Source organism: Lissotriton helveticus, chromosome 7 (genome assembly GCF_964261635.1).
Source record: "Lissotriton helveticus chromosome 7, aLisHel1.1, whole genome shotgun sequence".
Classification (NCBI taxonomy): Eukaryota; Metazoa; Chordata; class Amphibia; order Caudata; family Salamandridae; genus Lissotriton; species Lissotriton helveticus.
The window spans coordinates 569,561,248-569,581,625 of record NC_136068.1 but is presented as its reverse complement, the minus strand read 5'-3'; positions in this window follow the sequence as shown (position 1 = coordinate 569,581,625).

The following is a 20,378-nucleotide window of genomic DNA, read 5'->3' as shown; positions in this document are numbered from 1 at the left end:
ATACACGAGGCACAGACCGGTGTATAACGTGCTCATATTCTAATACACGAGCCACGGACAGGGGTACAAGGGTGTTCATATCCTAATACACGAACCACAGGCCGGGGTATAAAGTGCTCATATCCTAATACATGAACCACAGACCAGGGTATAAAGTGCTCATAACCTAATAAACAAACCACAGACCAGGGTATAAAGTGCTCATATCCCAAAACACGAGCCACAGACCGGAGTATAAAGTACTCATATCCTAATACACGAGCCACAGACCGGGGTATAAAGAACTCATATCCTAATACACTAGACACAGACCGGGGTATAAAGTGCTCATATCCTAATACACCAGCCACAGACCGGGGTATAAAGTGCTCATATCCCAACACATGAGCCACAGACCGGAGTATAAAGTACTCATATCCTAATACTCGAGCCACAGACCGAGGTATAAAGTGCTCGTATCCTAATACACAAGCCACAGACCGGGGTATAAGGTGCTCATATCCTAATACACGAGCCACAGACCGAGGTATAAAGTGCTCATATCCTAATACACAAGCCACAGACCGGGGTATAAGGTGCTCATATCCTAATACACGAGCCACAGACCGAGGTATAAAGTGCTTGTATCTTAATACACAAGCCACAGACCGGGGTATAAGGTGCTCATATCCTAATACACGAGCCAGATCCCTGGGAATAATTGATTTATTTACCAGTGCACGAGGATACCCTGGGAAACACGAGCCAGCGCACGAGGAATAACGGATTCATATCCTACTGTATGCATTACATGTGTGGGATAAAGATTGAGGGCCTGATTATCTTGGTGACAGGGACGTAGGAGACACTACATTTTGGAGAGGGGCAGGGTCAGCCTTGGGACCCAATAAAAAGTGCCAGGGATCTTCATGTCGCTGGCTTTGATAAACCTGTACCATTACAGAGTTTTGAACAAAATAGTGATATTAAAAAAAGCTATTTGTTATACAAACTTCAGGTGCGGTTTTATTAGACACAGCCTAATGAATGGTCACTCAGGGAGTCAAGGCATCTGCTGCCAAAGGCCTAACGCAACCTGGAGGTCAAGGTTTGAATCGCTGTAGGATCCGCTTTTCATCCTTCTAAGGTTCATAACCTTAGAAGGATGAAGAACATGGACGGAAGCAATTCAGAAGTAGAGGCTTTTTTTTGTTTATTTGCAGTTTTATATTGCGGGAACTTGAGCCAAAGTAATTGGAGACCTACACATGAGCACCAGTTACATTACACAAGACCACATTAATCTTTTTTGACACAGGGAGATTAACTGATATACCCAGAACCACAGGATTTTGAGCCCATACCAAGACTTGAACCTGGTTCCCCAGTTCCAAAGTTGGCATCTCTGGCCATAATGCCACATCAGCTCCCTTTGATAAAATACAACAAAATGTATTTTGAGAAGCAGGTAGCTCTGCTAACTGGATTTACGGCCAGAAGAATACATCTAACTCGCCTAACTGCACATTGATATTCTAAATGTATTGTGTCAAAGTGCTCTGAAGTGGTTGAAAAGACTTGTTGCATACTAAACAAAATGTACTAAATATGGCTCAAAGCAGAGAGGCAACAGGAGTGGAGAGAGACCCCTCAAACATATGTCTGAGCTTGACCTGGAGCTGGGAGCCTTGAAACAGATATACCTTCTCCTTCTATGGTCTTTTTTCTCATAGACTGGGGTAAGTAGAGAAGACAGCACATCATGTTGCTCACAAGCCTGCTACAAATGGAGTGGGGCTGTCAGGTCTGCGCCTCATGAGCAGGCAGGAAAGGAGGGACTGTGTTTCATCATCATGTCACTTTGGTGTGTGTTGGGAAGGAGTGAGTTGGTATTGGCCCATCTGCTTGTTCCTTTCACATGTTGCTGAGAGCACTTGGGCTATGCCTGGGCATGTGTAGATAGAACATGTATGTGCCTTGGAGGGACTGCTGAAGTGCAATGGGAGGCCCAGGGAAGGTGTAGGGTGGAAAGTGTCTGTTTTTCTCTGGTTCTGCCAAAATAGGGGGGCAATCCCTTTGTTGTCTCATCTCTGACCCTGTCTCTACATTGTACTCAGGATCACAGTTCCCATAGTTTTCATATGCGCACAATTCAATTTCTGTCTCTTTGGGGGGGACCTTTGTGACAGCAGCCTCATTGTGTGACCTGCACTGTAGTCATAAGTGCTAGAGACAGGGTCAGACTGGGACAGAAAACAGGCCCGGCTCCCAATCAAAAGTGGCCCAAGTAGCGAATTAGGTAGCTTAGAAAGTGGCCCACATTTGCAAACTGGTGTAGGACTACACTTGTAAAGATACTGCATGGGTGTTTTGCAAGATATGGCCAGGGCCACTGGAATAATGTGGCAGGGAAGAGCCAATCTATGTAGCAGAGTTCAGTAATTTATGTGGCAAGAAAAAGAAAACAATGCAGCACATTTTTGTAATAATATTATTTACACATTTTTACACTTCTTAACAGTGTCTGAGCATTGGTTGCACTTCATTAGTACCAGTTTAATATCCAAACACAGCAATATGCAACAGAAAGGTGACTAGTCAATTTTTGCAAAGGGGCTTCCACTACATGTTAGTCCATGCTGCTGCATTTATTTAGTAACCTTTGAACCCTTTGAGCTACAAGCATTTTCTTTCATTAAAATCTAGAGATTGTGTAACATATTATGGATTATGTGGCAATTGCATAATTATTCGCAGAAACACTGTGGCTGCACAGTTGATAATTCCAGTGGCCGAGGAATCGCAGGGTACACAGACATCATTTCGACCTCACAAATATCGACATACACAAATATCGAGTCAAAAATATAGACTAGACAAAATATCGACCAGACATAATATCGACTACAAAAATATCGATTACTATCGATATTAATAGCAAAAATATCGATTCAAAAATATAGACTAGACATAATATCGAGTAGATAGAATATAGACAACAAAAATGTCAAATTAGGTGTTTTATAATTTGTAATAATTGTGTAATATAAATCTGTAGCGGGTTGTGGGTTTATAGGGGAATAGGGTGGGAAGTAATTTAAATATAATTATATAAATATGTAATATAATAGTAATTGTTAATTAATTAATAATTGTTAATTAATTACATTATAATTGGTAAATAATAATAATTGAATAATTGATAAATCATTACTTTTTACTATATTTTTTTTTAAGCGGGTTGTGGGTTTATAGGGGAATAGGGTGGGAAGTAATTTAAATATAATTATATAAATATGTAATATAATAGTAATTGTTAATTAATTAATAATTGTTAATTAATGTAATTATAATTGGTAATTAATAATAATTGAATAATTGATAAATCATTACTTTTTACTATATTTTTTTTTTTAGCGGGTTGTGGGTTTATAGGGGAATAGGGTGGGAAGTAATTTAAATATAATTATATAAATATGTAATATAATAGTAATTGTTAATTAATTAATAATTGTTAATTAATTAAATTATAATTGGTAATTAATAATAATTGAATAATTGATAAATCATTACTTTTTACTATATTTTTTTAGCGGGTTGTGGGTGTATAGGGGAATAGGGTGGGAAGTAATTTAAATTTAATTAATTACATATGTAAATAATAATAATTGTTAATTAATTATTATTTGGTAAATAATTAAAATATAATTGGTAATTATAAATATTTAAAGAATAAATAAATAATAATTAGTAAATTATTTCTGTAGTGGGTTGTGAGTTTATAGGGGGATAGGGTGGGGAGTAATTTAATAATAACTAATTAAATATGTTAATTAATTAAATTTGTTAATTAATTAATAATTGACCATTAAATAAAATTTACTTAGTAAATAAAAGTAATTGGTTTTGGAAATTAAATTTAAGTTTTGGGTTTTTGGGTAAAGGGGTATTTTTAGGGTTCAGGGTCAGTTTTGGGTTTTGGGTAAAGGGGTATTTTTAGGGTTCAGGGTCAGTTTTTAGTTTTTGGGTAAAGGGGTATTTTTAGGGTTCAGGGTCAGTTTTGGGTTTTTGGGTAAAGGGGTATTTTTAGGGTTCAGGGTCAGTTTTGGGTTTTTGGGTAAAGGGGTATTTTTTGGGTTCAGGGTCAGTTTTTAGTTTTTGGGTAAAGGGGTATTTTTAGGGTTCAGGGTCAGTTTTTGGTTTTTAGGTAAAGGGGTATTTTTAGGGTCCAGGGTCAGTTTTTAGTTTTTGGGTAAAGGGGTATTTTTAGGGTTCAGGGTCAGTTTTGGGTTTTTGGGTAAAGGGGTATTTTTAGGGTTCAGGGTCAGTTTTGGGTTTTTGGGTAAAGGGGTATTTTTTGGGTTCAGGGTCAGTTTTTAGTTTTTGGGTAAAGGGGTATTTTTAGGGTTCAGGGTCAGTTTTGGGTTTTTGGGTAAAGGGGTATTTTTAGGGTTCAGGGTCAGTTTTTAGTTTTTGGGTAAAGGGGTATTTTTAGGGTTCAGGGTCAGTTTTTAGTTTTTGGGTAAAGGGGTATTTTTAGGGTTCAGGGTCAGTTTTTGGTTTTTAGGTAAAGGGGTATTTTTAGGGTTCAGGGTCAGTTTTGGGTTTTTGGGTAAAGGGGTATTTTTAGGGTTCAGGGTCAGTTTTTAGTTTTTGGGTAAAGGGGTATTTTTAGGGTTCAGGGTCAGTTTTTAGTTTTTGGGTAAAGGGGTATTTTTAGGGTTCAGGGTCAGTTTATGGTTTTTAGGTAAAGGGGTATTTTTAGGGTTCAGGGTCAGTTTTGGGTTTTTGGGTAAAGGGGTATTTTTAGGGTTCAGGGTCAGTTTTTAGTTTTTGGGTAAAGGGGTATTTTTAGGGTTCAGGGTCAGTTTTTAGTTTTTGGGTAAAGGGGTATTTTTAGGGTTCAGGGTCAGTTTTGGGTTTTTGGGGTACAGGGGTACAGTGTAAAAATAAAGTAAAATTAAATTAATTTAATGAAATTAAATTAAATTATATTATATTAATATGTTTATTTAATAATATGTTTATATATATATATATATATATATATATATATATATATATATGTATTATTTTTGGTGATATAATTTTTTTATTTATATTAATTATTTATTAATATTACATTTATTTAATAATTATTTCTAAGTTTATATTAAATATATTTATATATATTGTTTTTAACTTAATTTTAAGACATTTAAAAAAATCGATATTCTTACTGTCTATATTTTTTTAAGTCGATATTTTGGAGTCGATATTTTGGTACTTACCTGTTTGAAGATAGGCTGTCGATATTTTGTATTTCGATATTTTTGACTCTATATTTGTGTATGTCAATTTTTTTGATTTCGATATTCTGTCAGTGATTCGAATCGCAGGCCTCATGCATTTGCACTTGCTACAAGTAATGTTTGTGGTAATATCAGGGAAATCAACAGTGAAAAAGTACAAGGACCTTTTCTGTCCCCTACACCCTCCCAACACTTCTCCCCCATGCCCCCTCCACTCCAAAATCTGGGTGGTTGGATAAATCCCCCACATCTCCCACACTTCCTACGCCGATGCTTGGCCGACGGGTTCCTCTTTACAACGGTGACAGATATCCCATCCGCCAAAATATAAGTCCCATTATTTTCTATGTTATTTATAATACAGACCGGTCTAACAGTTTCCAATGTTTAGTGTCAGTGTTTGTCTTTTTGAGCAGAGGAATTACATTTGCTCTCTTCCAATCATCTGGCATGACACCTGAGTGGAGGGAGATGCTAAATAGCTCTTGATAGGTAGGGGCAAGAATATATGAGATGGAGCAAAACCCATCAACTGCGTTGGGATTGGGGTAAATAATATTGTACAAAAATATGGTATCCCAACTGGTATTAGTTAAAGACAATTTACAATGGACATGTTAAGAAACATTATCAGGAAGGAAAAAGGAGACTCGTTTGTTAGTTATAGATGTGCCTATGGCATCATATTTATCCAAAACAAAGGTAAAACAAATTACAGTTGTAGCAGCACTGTAAAAGAACAAATTGGTACAACCCTAATTGTACACGGAGGCGACGCAAGTGACAATGTGAACAGAAAAAAGGCGGCGCAAGGTGACTGGTGCATAGATATATACAGTGAGTTATGGCAATAATGTTGTTCCAGCTGAATTGTGGTACATTTGGAGGCTGGCAATAGTCTTAGGTGAACCACATTGCATGATCGCGCCTTCAATTGCGCTGTATGGTCGACGGCGTTTCGATCCTCCTAATTCGGGATCTTCATCAAGACTGGGTTGGTTAATGGACAGTGCTGAAAAGTTAACGGCAGGGTAAAGAAATCTTGTGTGGTGGAAATCAATGAAGGAAAATCCGATTAGTTGGTGGTGCAGTCATCGGGTGGAGTCAGCGGGGACTAGACCTCGAGGCTGGGGGCCCGTGTGAACGGGGACCGATGGTCTGTTCCTGTAGTTTCTGGCGGGAGTGGAATTCGTGTCCCGTCGGGTGGGGGCGGCGATCCAGAGCTGATCGGTGCGGGCGGGAATAAATCTCAAGCAGTGGCCGGTTGCGAGTTAATCCAGGTCCCCTTCATTGTCAGCTTCCTTAATACATTGAGAGTAAAAGGCACTTCAAGCCCCTTTAAGGTTCTGGTGATTAGGTTTAAGAGTCCATTTGTAGCGTGCTTTATATGTTCCCAGATAGTGACAAAGCTGAGAGCCCATTTTTTGCAAGCAGCTCTTTCCTGGGCCAAACTCTTGTGCTGAGCTGGCTGCAGTTACTTGCCTAACTGCCATAATTGGGGCCACATACGCGTCTGCCTTCATGAGCCAGGACCTAATGACGACGTCACCCTCAATGACTGAATCTAGGATGTCTTGTTTAGATTCGATCAGCGTCCTCCTGAGGTCTGCTGTAGACACCTTGCTCCAACATCTATTTCCATTCCTTGGAAGGAGGTGGCTCTGGTTTTCTTCAGACAATCAAAGTGCCAGGAGAATGAGAGTAAGAAGTGGTATGAGCAAGGCAACCTGATGAGGATTATCTCACTGTATTAGTGCCTTGGATAAAATGCCGTCAATGGCATGTCCAGCTCGGTGTGTCGGGCCTGTCTTGGCCCAAACTAAATTGAAAGCGGCCAGAGTTTCCACAAAGCGGATGGACCACAGGCCATCTGCCTTATGCAAACGAATATTAAAATCATTAAGAACGGTGACGGTAGTATAAGTAATACATTTAGGGGCTAATGCTTGGTCCAGGGATGCTATAGATAGAGTTCTGCCCTCCAGCAGTTATGCAAAAACCAAGGGCTTCGGCTCCTATCATTTCATCTAATTTAAACATTTTATATTTGTAGATCTTCTTATATATAATGGCAACCCTCCCCCTCTCTCTCCAACCCTGTGTAAGTGAACACACACACAGTTCTCAGGGTTGGCGAACTGCAGATCTGGACAGGATTATCTCGATTATCCAGGTTTCTATTATGAACAAGCATTTGCAATGCAATAGGTCTCGCATTAGGAAAGTTTGAGCTATTGGTATTGTAAATGACACATTTTGTATTTATGTGTTAGTTTTGAAAATAGCTAAACTAATAGCTTTGTCATTTACAATTCCAATAGTTTTAACTTTCGCAAATGCGACACCTATAGCATTTGTAATGCAATATGTGTTGTATTTACGTGACTTAGATGTATTGATATTACAAATAACAATGGATTTTAATTTTTTAAAATAATTAATACTTAAATAAAAGTTATTGTAACTTATAATGGCAATAGCTTAAACTTTTGTACATAACTTTTGTAAAGATTATGTTCAGTGTATTTTATTGTGACGAAAATCCAAGAACAGAAGTGAAATATTAACATCTTTTTTTGCCCTTTTTTAATAAAGCTTGAAACATTGAAAGAACATATTTGAACCAGTTGTTGTTGAATGGTTGCACAGATTGATGCGGTGGTGGCGCTGAATGATGTGGTGGCGACGAGTGATGCTGTGGTAGCGCAGAGTGATATTGTGGTGGTGCTGAGTGATACTGTGGTGATGCGATAGATAGAGTGAGTGCGATAGATAGATTGAGGGAGGGCGATAGATTGATTGAGGGAGGGCGATAGAGTGAGGGAGGGCAATAGATAGAGTGAGGGAGGGCGATAGATAGAGTGAGGGCGATAGATAGAGGGACGGAGGGCGATAGAGGGAGGGCGATAGATAGAGGGAGGGAGGGCGATAGATAGATAGAGGGAGGGCGATAGAGTGAGGGAGGGTGATAGAGTGAGGGAGGGCGATAGATAGAGTGAGGGCGATAGATAGAGGGAGGGAGGGCGATAGATAGAGGGAGGGAGCGTGATAGAGTGAGTGAGGGCGATAGAGTGAGTGAGGGCAGTAGAGTGAGGGCAGTAGAGTGGTAGAGTGAGGGCGGTAGAGTCATAGAGTGAGGAGGGTAGAGTGGTAGAGTGAGGAGGGTAGAGTGGTAGGGTGAGGAGAGTAGAATGGTAGAGTGAGGGCGGTAGAGTGGTAGAGTGAGGGTGGTAGAGTGGTAGAGTGAGGGGTTAAAGTGAGGGCGGTAGAGTGAAGAGGGTAGAGTGGTAGAGTGAGGAGGGTAGAGTGGTAGGGTGAGGAGGGTAGAGTGGTAGAGTGAGGGCGGTAGAGTGGTAGAGTGAGGGCGGTAGAGTGAGGGTGGTAGAGTGAGGGCCATAGTGTGAGGGTGGTAGAGTGGTAGAGTGAGGGCAGTAGAGTGGTAGAGTGAGGGCGGTAGAGTGATAGAGTGAGGGTGGTAGAGTGAGGGCGTGAGGGCGGTAGAGTGGTAGAGTGAGTGCGGTAGAGTGAGGGCGTGAGGGCGGTAGAGTGGTAGAGTGATGGTGGTAGAGTGTGGGCGGTAGAGTGGTAAAGTGATGGCGGTAGAGTGAGGGCGGTAGAGTGAGGGCGGTAGTGAGGTAGAGTGAGGGCGGTAGAGCGGTAGAGTGAGAGCGGTAGAGTGAGGGCGGTAGAGCAGTAGAGTGAGAGAGGTAGAGTGAGGGCAGTAGAGTTGTAGAGTGAGGGCGGTAGAGTGGTAGAGTGAGGGCGATAGAGTGGTAGAGTGAGGGCGGTAGAGCGAGGGCAGTAGAGTGGTAGAGTGAAGGCGGTAGTGTGGTAGAGTGGTAGAGTGAGGACAGTAGAGTGAGGGCAGTCGAGTGGTAGAGTGAGGGCGGTAGAGTGGTTGAGTGAGGGCGGTAGAGTGTTAGAGTGACATCATACATACAAGTCAGGACTATTGGCTTTGTCAATGGTTGTTAGTTGCATAAGATAAATAAGTGGCAACTATGGCTTGTATATATTATTGAAAAAGCTTCCACTTAAATCCCTGGTGATACCACGACAATGTTGCTGCTCCTGAGTCTCAAAAAGAGAAGGGAAATCCAGAGAGAAAATGACTCTTTAAAGGATTTCCCTTCCCCTATAAAGCTCACCTGGCATGACGTCATGCGTAACTTATCCACTAGTGAAAAGTGAGCAGTGTGAGCAGGCGCACATTGATGTGCCTGTGTCACTGCAGTTCGGAAAAAAAACGGACCGCCTGTGCCAGGGCACAAAACAGAGCACTATAGAGACCCGTTTCGAGGCCCCCTTTAACAAACTGCCGGTGCTCAGCACCGGTGAGACCCGGCACACTTAAAGCCCTGCCCTGATTAGCCTTTTCTCCGGAGCACCCAGAAACCATGTTGTACTGACAACTCACGAGCGTTTTTGTAAATATTCACTAACATATTGTTTTGAACATGAAAGCTCAATGGAACTTTGAAACTGAACTACACGAAGCTCATAAGAGAAAAACTGCGGTTTCGCACACTCCTATTTCAGGCTTACTGTGACATCCCTTGCTTGGTTGCTTTGCTGTTCCGTGGATCAGTGGCCGTGGCCTAACGCCAAGCTTACCATGTCTTAGAGTGAAAAAATAGTAGAGCTGAAAATCTTTGCAGGAAATGTATTTGGGGCTCTATTGTTTGGGCGGGGATTTCCTGGGCTGAAATACCTGGATCATGTCCCGTGGCATGAAATCTCCTGCCAGCGCCACGTGAAATCCATCCTCCAAGGGCGCGTGCCCTCAGATGACATCCAGGGACAAGAGGCACTAAATTACTCTCCTCGCCAGGCCTTGTCGGCCATACATCTTCGGCCCGCTGTGGCTGATGGAAAAGAAGCGGATTATGGAGGCTGGGAGGGTTCAAGGTTAAAATGTAGTGTCCTGGGTGCCGAATCCAGCTCAGAACAATACGTAATGTGTTTACCCCGCTCTGTACAGAGGAGAAGAACCGAAAGTACCGCCTAGAAAATATGCTTCGAGTTATGGAATTTCCAGGTTTGAAAAGTAATAAACAAGGCAGTGCGTGATGGGGGAAAGAAAAGGTGTGAAAATGAGGGGGAACTGTGAAGAAGAGGAAACGAGGGAGAAAAAAGTAAGAAAAAAGATCAGTAGATGGGATTCACGAAGAAAGAAAAAGGGAGAGAGAAATGGAGGAAAGGGAGGAGTGGAGGTGATGCGAGAAAGATGGGAAGACTGTCAGAAGGTAAGGAAAACAGGTAAGAGAGCGGATTGAGGAGAAACAAAAGGGAGTGGAAACAAAGAACATGTAAGAAAGGAAGGGAACTTGGAGAGGAAAAAAGAAAGGAATCCAGACCGATTACATTGCAAATGCTTGTTATTTTAATTGATAGCCACATTATTCTTTTTGTTATGGGCTCTGAAGTCCTTGGACCAAGTTCGCACTATAAATAATCGCAAAAATAAATAGCATTTTCTGCACCATTTATTTTTTATTCAATCTCTAATAACCAAGGCCTCTAATTTATTTATTCTGAGATCGTTACTTAGGGGTTCTCCCCTTTTGCAGCTGCTCCTTCGGTCATATTCTTCAATACGTTTTATTGATCACAAAGTATTGAAACCATATGTGAAATACGTTCCCCGCTACCAGTTCTTCGGCGGCGTAAACATTGTGGATAACGATGAGGTCCTGCCTGTACCATCTGTCAGTGTAATCCGATTAGAGTCAGAGGTATTTCTCGGTATGTTTAGGGTCCAGTCAGCTAATAGCACTTCAGTTCTCCATGAGCAGCCACCCGCGGAATGAAGATAAGCAACCCCTGACAAGCAATCACTTAAAGCTACACATGCATTGCCTAATTGGCTATCTACATGTGGAGCGATGCTTCGGAGACATCCCTGGCCGAGGGTCTGCAGGCCGGCAGTGCACGCTGGTGAAGTGAGCACGTCAATTCAGTTTTGCGTCCTCTGTGATATGCAAAGAACGCGGAAGCAAAAGATGCCAGCAAGAAACAAAAGGAAAAGGCTGACCATTAGTGACTAACACAAGTCAAGATCAATTTGTAGTCCCACTCTTCAAGTAACAAAATTGTTTTGGGGACAAAAATATAGTTTGAATCCAATTTTCTATAAACAAAATAAAACTTAAACAAGTTAATTAACCGTGACTATCCCGCAAGTGCCAATGAAGGAAGTGGGTGGCAAACGGTGAGCAATTTCGCGGCCGCTTTGATGTTCTCAGTGGCCTCGTGGCTCACTGAGAACATCAAAGCGGCCGCGAAAATGCTCCCACAGCCTGCAGGCGGACAGATGGTGTGCACTTTGATGTTCTTGTCTTGTCTTGCTTTGTGGGAGGGATAGGGGGAGCGAATTGCTGTGCACGCTCCTGGCTCACATGAACTGTACGCGATCCGCTGTGGGTAGACTTTTTAGGTCTGCTTACTATAAATCTCGCCTATCATCTCTACGGGATGTAATAGGCGAGACCTAAAAAGCGCATCCAGACTCTACTCCTCTAACAAGTTACATTTGTTCGAAGCATGTTTAAGCAGGAAACTGATGTCAATCAGTGGGGCCTCGAATTCCTTCTGATTTTTATTTGGGCCTAACATACCTTTGGACTTCTGGTTCAGGATATGTAGACTGTTTACATTTGACACAAGAAATAGGGCCTACGAAGTCTAATAGAAAAGGACTACAGAAATGTGTTGCCCCCTCATACCTTTCAGCAGTATACTTCTTTTTTAACAGGCCCTCTGCTGCTAACCCTGTATTGGTAACTGTGAGAAGTTGGCCTGGTATATGATGTTCACTATTCTAGTGAGCACCTTGCACCAGTCCAAACAAACCTTATGGTGATGGTTGTAAAGTCAACCTTATAGACCAGCTATCCTAATGGTAGCATGGACAAAGCAGTCTTAGGCTAAACTCAAGAGGGCATGTGAAGCCAGCTGTTTTACCACATGTAACCCCTTTAATACCAAGTGAAAGGACACCACACAGGTTGTATATCAAAATATATGTATTTATTTCTAACACAATCCTCTGAACTCTTTATGAGGTCAGAGGCACCAGCACATAACAAGATACTCAATTAAAATACAATAAGTTGCACAAAATACAGTAATGCCCTAGGGGCACTTCGAACCATATACTAAAATAGTGGTATAAGAACCACGTCACGAACAAAGGATAGGCCTAGGGCCTAGAGAATCGCTGGGGCTACACTGTACTACCAAAGGATAGGAAGTAGGAGGCCCACGGGATGCTCGTGCAGTGTCTTTACACGCACACAAGTTACCATAGAGGTAGAATGGGAACGAAAGAATTGGAAACTTGTTCTTTTAGGACACTTCCGGATGGACTAGGGAAAAGCTACTTGAAACTAGGACACTAGGATAGTCAATACCCACAGGAGTACCGAAATACTCGCGTTACCTCACCCACAGGAAGCGGGTGCATAGGTGTCTATGTATGTCGGGTTTCGTTGCTGATTCCTATGGAGCCTTGGAGAAAGATGCTGCAGGCGACCAGGAGCGAAGTGTCCGGGTAGATCCAAGGGCGGATCGAGGATGAAAGCAGAGGGGACAGAGTCAGGTTCACTAGCCAGTGACCAGGAAGGAACCAGGCGATGTCGCGAAGCAATCAGGTGATGTCGTGAAGCTTGTCTCTGAAGCCACGTGGACCAGGAGCTGTCGACAATGACCAGGAGCTGGATACTGACTGTCCCACAAAGGCTCTCGCTGTCGGCGGTGTCGGCCTCCGGATTGGAGTCAACAAGCCTTGGCAAAGGCAACCCACGCAGGAATCGAAGATGGCTTCTTGTTCAGACCAGCAAGGTCTGAGGGGTTTCTCCTTTTCAGGGAAGCAGGGGCCAGTCTGGAGCAACCAGACCAGCATTGTAACTTCAAAGGTTCGTCATCACAGAGGCCACTAGCCAACGGGCAAGGGACCGGACAGACGCGTCGAGCAGGAAAATGCAGAAGGGCCCCACGCAAAACTCGTGGAGGGCTGATCTTCGGAGCAGTTGGTGCTCGGGGCTGGGGCTTCTCAATCCGCAATGTACAACTTCGAGGGTGCCTCAGAAGTTGCACGGAAAGCAATTTGCTGGCTTTCCAAGATGGCCGGTCCCACGTCTCTCGCCGCCTCCACGGGTCTCAGCTCAGCTGTGACTGTGGATCGGGCTGTTGGAAGTCTGGAAGTCCGGGTCTTGACAGGCTCTGTGATCGGTCTCCGGCAGGAGCGTCGACAAACCAAACCGTTGATCGCTTGATGGTGCCTGCTTGTGCAGGGTGGTCACTCCTTGACCACAAGGGAGATTCTTCAGTCGTCTTCTTGCAAAGTAGATCGTCGAAGGTCCAGAGTTTTGTTTCAGAGTTTCAGTTAGGATAAATCTAAAGTCTTGGGACTCAGCTCCTACCTATATACCAAATTTAGGGGCTGGATTACCTGCTAGGTCCCTCCTATGGGTGGGACCGGGGAAGGGGGTGGTTACACCCCTTTCCCTTTATCCAGTTTCGCGCCAGAGCTGGGGCTGGAGTGCCCCAGCACCGGTTTGAACTGGACTGTGCAAGGGACACCTTGTGTGCCCCAGGCAGTGTCTCATTTCATTCAGGCCTACCTGCCCCAATACACTATAGCCTGTCTGGGGTGGTGCTAGCACCTCACAAGACAGGAAACCTATTGCCCAAGCCTCCCTCGCTGGAAGGACTCCCAGCAGCAGAAGGTCAGACTTGTGTCTGTGGCAGCAGCATCTATTTTGTGATGCTGAGGCTCTGGTTAACTTTAACCGGGATTAGTAGGAACAACATGTCTTCTCCCTCTACAAGGGTGGAATGCTACCGCTGTTGCCAGAACTGGCGAGGGGGTAGTATTCCAAAGCGTATGACACCTTACACAACATGTTTTGATAAAGCCAAACTGTAGGAGAGTATAGTCTGCTATCCTATGGTCACCCCAATTTTTGCTTTTTGCTTCACTGGTTTTCGACTTAATGTGGCTGTGGGCCTGCTAATCAGACCCACAGCCTGCTGTTCTCTCTCTAAATTCATAACCATGTACTATAGATACATCACTAATTTGGTACTGGACACCTTGTCAGCCCCTGTACCATGCACTATAGGTGCTCAGGGCATAGGTGCATCCAAGACCTACCAGGGGCTGCAGCATATCTTTTGCCACCCCTGCCTGGTACTTAAATCGACACAACTGGCTGTTCACACAGCTGGGGCAAGGTGGTGAACTCACCCCTTGCTTAGATATAGTATACCTATATCTAAACCTATATCTGGACACATATATACCTATCAGTCACTCATATGGCAGGCCTTTACAATCCTGAAGGCAGAGTGCTTGGTTTTATGTGAGATGGTGCTCTAGCATGAGCTGAGCCTGTCTGCAATGTTCGGAAACATTTCCTTACTGCTGTTCCAGTGATACTGCCATACCTTATACTCTTAAGTGCATTATAATCCTTGCCGTTAATGCTAACTTTGGTTTGGCTTTATCAAAACATCTTGTGTTTGGTGTCATACACTTTGGAATACTACCCCCTCGCCAGTTCTGGCGACGGGGGTAGCATTCCACCCTTCTAGAGAGAGAAGACATGTTACTTTACTTAAAACGCGGTTAATCCTAACCAGAGCCTCGCATCACAAAATGGATGCTGCTGCCCCGACACAAGTCTGACCTCCTGCTGCTGACCGAAACTTGGCAGGGTAGGCCTGGACAAAGGGTTTCCTGTCACAGGGAGGTGCTACACCTCCCCAGACAGGAGATAGTGGATTGGAGCAGGGAGGGTTGAAATAAACTAGACACTGTCTGGGGCGCACAAGGTGTCCCAGGTAAAATCCAGTCAAACCGGTTCTGGGGCACTCCAGCCCCAGCTCTGGCGCGAAACTGGACAAAGGGAAAGGGGTGTAACCACCCCCTTCCTGGGTCCCACCCATAGGAGGGACCTAGCAGGTAATCCAGCCCCTTGATTTGGAATAAAGGTAGGAGCTGTGCAGATGCACCTCAGATTATCCTGACTGAAACTTATGAAACGAAACTCTGGACCCTTCGACATCCCACTCGACGTGGAAGACTGAAGAATCTCCCTTGTGGTCAAGGAGCGACCACCCTGTTGGCTGTATTCAGATGAGACGCGGGACGACGGTAGTTCAAGCTCTTAAGAGGCGGCATTTTTATAACACATCATTTGGGAAGCGCCTCTTCATACGGGTTTCTGCTATGACTGACCAGTGTAGCGTGACTTTCAAAACTATCTTAACGGAGAGTGTTTCTTGTACCGCGTACCCTGAAACGTTTTTGCGTCTCTTTTGTCTTTAAACTCGTATAGATCATATATCTATAGAACCAGAAAGAGTGACCCTGGATTCTTATACATCAACATTGCGGAACATTACGTGAGATCGCTGACTAGAAGAAGCGGCTTGATCTATTTGATCTATCTGGTGGCGGTTGCTTAGTGGACCTAGGAGATATCTATCCCTGTGTCTTTATCGATATTGAGTTCTATCAAGAAATAACTGGGAAGACAATTATATATTCCTGATGAAGGTGGCTATTATTTAAAGTCCGCCGAAACGCGTCGATGCAAGAATTAAAGAATGAATATGCTATATGTCACTTAGAGAATAATTCTGACGCTTTCGCTGAATTAATTTTCTGTTTGATACCTTCTTTTTACCAATAGGAATTCCATTGTTTCCTTACTCTATTTGTCTGTCCCATTCTTTTTAATCATTTTTAAACCTTTTAATCATTTGTACTGTAATTGAATAAACTGTGTAACATTTTCTCATAATCTAGTTGTTGTTTACATTACTTTATAAGTCTTATTGTCGTGATAAATTGTGGGTTTGTGAATGTTTTTCAGTAAGTGTTTTCTACATTAAGGTGTCCCAAAGGGAAATAATTTGTTTGACGAAAGTCTATTGTGGTGCTCCATCCCTTTGGTTGCTGGGGTCCCTCTCTTTTATTAGAGACAAACAGGCACCATCCAGCACCTCACCGTTTGCTTTGTTGCAGTTCCCGCCGGAACTCGAGCGACAGAGATCAACAAGACCCAGCGTGCCTGCCTTCTAACAGCCCGATCCACAGTCCATGCAAAGCTGAGACCCGTGGAGGCGACCTAAAGCGTGGGGCCGGCCATCTTGGAAAAACTACGAAGCGCTGACCGTGCAGCATCCGAGGCTCCCTCGAAGCTGTGCATTGGAGTTTGAGAAGCTCCAGCCCCGAGCAGCTTTTGCACCGAAGCTCACTCCTCCACACTCATCGAGTGCTGCGTGGGGCCCTTTTGCATTTTCCTGCTCGACGCTTTGGTCCGGTCGCTTGCCCGTTGGCTAGTGGCCCCAGTACCGATGAACCTTTGAATTTGCTCTGCTAGTCTGGTTGCTCCAGACTGGCCCTCGCTCCCCTGAAAAGGAGCACCCGCTCAGACCTTGCTGGTCCGAGTAAGAAGCGATCTTCGAATCCTGTGTGGGTTGCATTTGCCAAGGCCTGTTGACTCCGATCCAGAAGCTGACACCGTCGACAGCGAGAGCCTTCGTGGGACAGCTCGTGATTCTCTCCAGGACATCCTCGGTGCCCCAGACTCCACGTGGCAGCTGAGACAAGCTTCACAACAACCACCTGATTGCGCCCGACATCGCCTGGTTCCTTCCTGGTTCCTTCCTGGTCACTGGCTAGTGACCCAGACTCTGTCCCCTCTGCTTTCAGGTACTTTACATCTTCGATCCACCCTTGGATCACACCGGACACTTCTCTTCTGGACGCCTGCAGCATCTTCATCTCCAGGCACCATGGATCTTTGTGATGAAACCCAACACACCTTTGCACCTGTGCACCCGCTTCCTGTGGGTGAGGTAACTCTTGAACGCCGGTGCTCCTGTAGTGGTTTACACCTCTAGTGTCTAAGTCTAAAGTTTTGTCCTTCTAGTCCAGTCGGAAGACTCTTAAAACTGTAACTCGATAACTTTTACGCACCATTGACTTTGCATTGGTGCTTGCGTGTGCTTTAAGCGCTGCACCCGAATCCCGCAGGCTACTCCCGTCCTAACTGCTGTTAGTCCAGTGTAGTCCCAGAGATTCCCAAGGCCCTATGCCTTACCACTGATTGAATAGTGATACTTATACCACTTTTTTGATATATGATTTGAGTGGCCACCGGCCTCATCCATAATTGTGCAACTTTCATATGTTATACTGTGCTTTTGTTTAAACGCTTGTGCTCCTATACTCATAAAGAGTGCAGGGGATTATTCTGAGAATAAATACATATATTTTTATAATATATAACTTGTGTGGTGTCCTTTCATTTGATATTACAGGATTGCATATGGTAAAACAGCTGGCTTCATATGTCCTCTTGAGTTAATCCTTTAGGCTGCTTAGTCCATGCTACCTCTAGGATAGTTTGTCTTTAAGGTTGACTTACAACCACCACCATAAGGGATTGTTTGTACTGATATAAGGTGCCCCCAGAATTGGAGACATCATACATCAGGCAAACTTCTCACACAAACCAAAGTTAGCATTTAACTGCGTGGTTCAGAATGCACTTAAGAGTATATGGTATGGCTATATCATAGAACAGCTATAAGGACATGGTTCCGAAAGCTGCAGACAGGCTCAGCTCATGCTAGAGCACCATCACACATAAAACCAAGCACTCTGCCTTCAGGATTGTTAAAGCCTGCCATAGCAGTGACTTATAGGTGCATATGTGTCTATATATAATGTTAGGTATAGGAATACTACACCTAAGCAAGGGGTGATTACACAACCTTGCCCCAGCTGAGTGATCAGCCAGTTATGTCAGTTTGGATGGCCAGCCAGGGGTGGCACAAGATATGCTGCAGCCCCTGGTAGGCCTTGGGTGCATCTATGCCCTGGGTACCTATAGTACACTGTACAGGGACTCACAAGAGTGACCCAATACCCAATTAGGTATGTACCTAAGGTACATGGAGTCCATTTTATAGAGAGAGCAGATAGCCTGGGGCCCTGATTAGCAGGATCCCAGGCCAACTAAGTCGAAAACCAGCTAAACACAAGGCAAAAAATCTGGGGTAACCATAGTCACGTATCCACCTTCCTACACAACCCCCCTCAAACGAAAGGAGATAAGGCTATCCTTGACCAGGTAAGCCTATATTGCCTAAGTGGCCATATAAGGAAGTACCTGCACTAGCATGGTTACCCCCTGTCTCATAGTCCACTAAGCAATCCCTCACTCTAGGTGTATCAGAGGGTCTCCACCATAGGGAATCTCTACCTGTGATGTGTTTTGGCAAAGTAAAAGGCTGGTGTTGAGATGGAGTACTGAAGTGAGGCTCCACTAACGTAGGGCTCAGCTTCCTCCAATCACTATCCACCATGGGTTCCTTTCTTTCCATGACTGGGTTGCACTGTGCTCTCAGGGTCAACCTCTGGCTGCCTACAGCTGGTGGCTGGGTCCCTGTTGTTGGCTTACTGGAGGGACAGGTCAGGTTTGGGGCCTTTGGATCCCATGTTTGGCTGTGCCCAACAGTGTCCATCTGGGGGAGGTTCCTAACTAGGTGTAAGGGAGATCCCTCTGGAGTTTCTGTAATTTTCACCTTGCTAGGGCTGCTAGATTTGGTGCTCCTAATCTGCTGATGGGGGTGTTCTTGTGGACAGGGGGCCCTTTGGGGTCCACTTGCCTCTCTGACCCCTGCAGCCCTGGGCTGACTGAGGCAGGGTAGAGAGGGGCAGGTTACCTGCTCCAGACTGGGCCCCACCTTAGAAGGGTCCACTGACATCAGGGGCTCTGCCAGGCCAGGCCTGACTACCTCTGGGGCAGTTCCTTCACAAGGGGGTAGGGTCAGTTCCCTGAGGAGGCTGACTCTCACCTACTGTCTGGTGGGAGGGAGACTTTTCTTCCTCCCCAATACTCCCTGTCTGTGTGGAGTGATCCATAGTTTCAGGCTTCACAACACTAAAATCTGTTTGATTTTGGGCTGTGACCATCACAGCCCTACCAACCTTTTCAGGAGGGAACTCTGTTTGTGTGTGGGCTGTGATCATCACAGCCCTGCCAACCTTTTCAGGGAAGTCTGCCTGAGCTTGGGCTGTGACCATCACAGCCCTTCCAACCTCTTTAGGAAGGAATTCTGCTTGAGCTGGGGCGGTAGCCATCACAGCCCCACTAACCTTTTCTGGAAGGCCTACCATTTTGGAATGGGTTTCTTGTTCTACTCCAGCCCAGGCTGAGATCTCTAGATCATTTCCCAGTAGACAATCTACAGGCAAGTTTGTAGACACTGTCACTCTATTTGGGCCAGTGACACCTCCCCAGCTGAGATTTACTACTGCCATGGGATGAACGGTCTGCACTCCATCAATGTTGGTCACCTGATAGGTGAACCCAGGTAAAAGTTGTCCTGAGAGGACTAGACTGTTAGTCACCATAGTGATGCTAGCCCCTGTGTCTCTGTAGGCTTCAACTTTCTGGCCATTGATGTGGGGCTCCTGTCTGTACTTGCCCAAAGTGTTGGGACAAGCAGTGAAGTTGGCAAACCCCATGCCATTTTCATCGACAAGAGTAGCTGCTGTAGGGGACCTGGTTAGGCCAGAGTCCACATGAGTTCCCAAAGTAAACCCAGCCAAATTCTTGGGGGCACTCCCACCACCTGGGGGATTACTACTAATAGTAACAGGAGGTCTGTGAGTAGTACTTGGGGGAATGTTTTCCTTATTGTTGGCCCTTGGGCAACTGCTGTCAGTCTTCCAGTGGCCAGGCTGTTTACAGACATGGAAATAAGGTTTCTTTTGGTTAGATTTTTAGGCCTAATCCTGGTTCTGACCCATTTGTCTGCCCTCTTACCCAATTCTTGTGGAGAGGTCAGATCAGAGTCCACCAGGTGCTGGTGTAGAAGCTGGTTTTGACAATTACTAAGGATCTGCTCCCTCATAATCAAATTATACAATCCTGTAAAGTCCTGTACTTTGCTGCCCAATAACCAGACCTCCAGAGCCTTAGTAGCACAATCTACAAAATCAGTCCAGTCCTGAGTCTGTGTCTTCTGGGTATCCCTGAACATCAACCTGTACTGTTCAGTGGTTAAGCAAAACCCATCAAT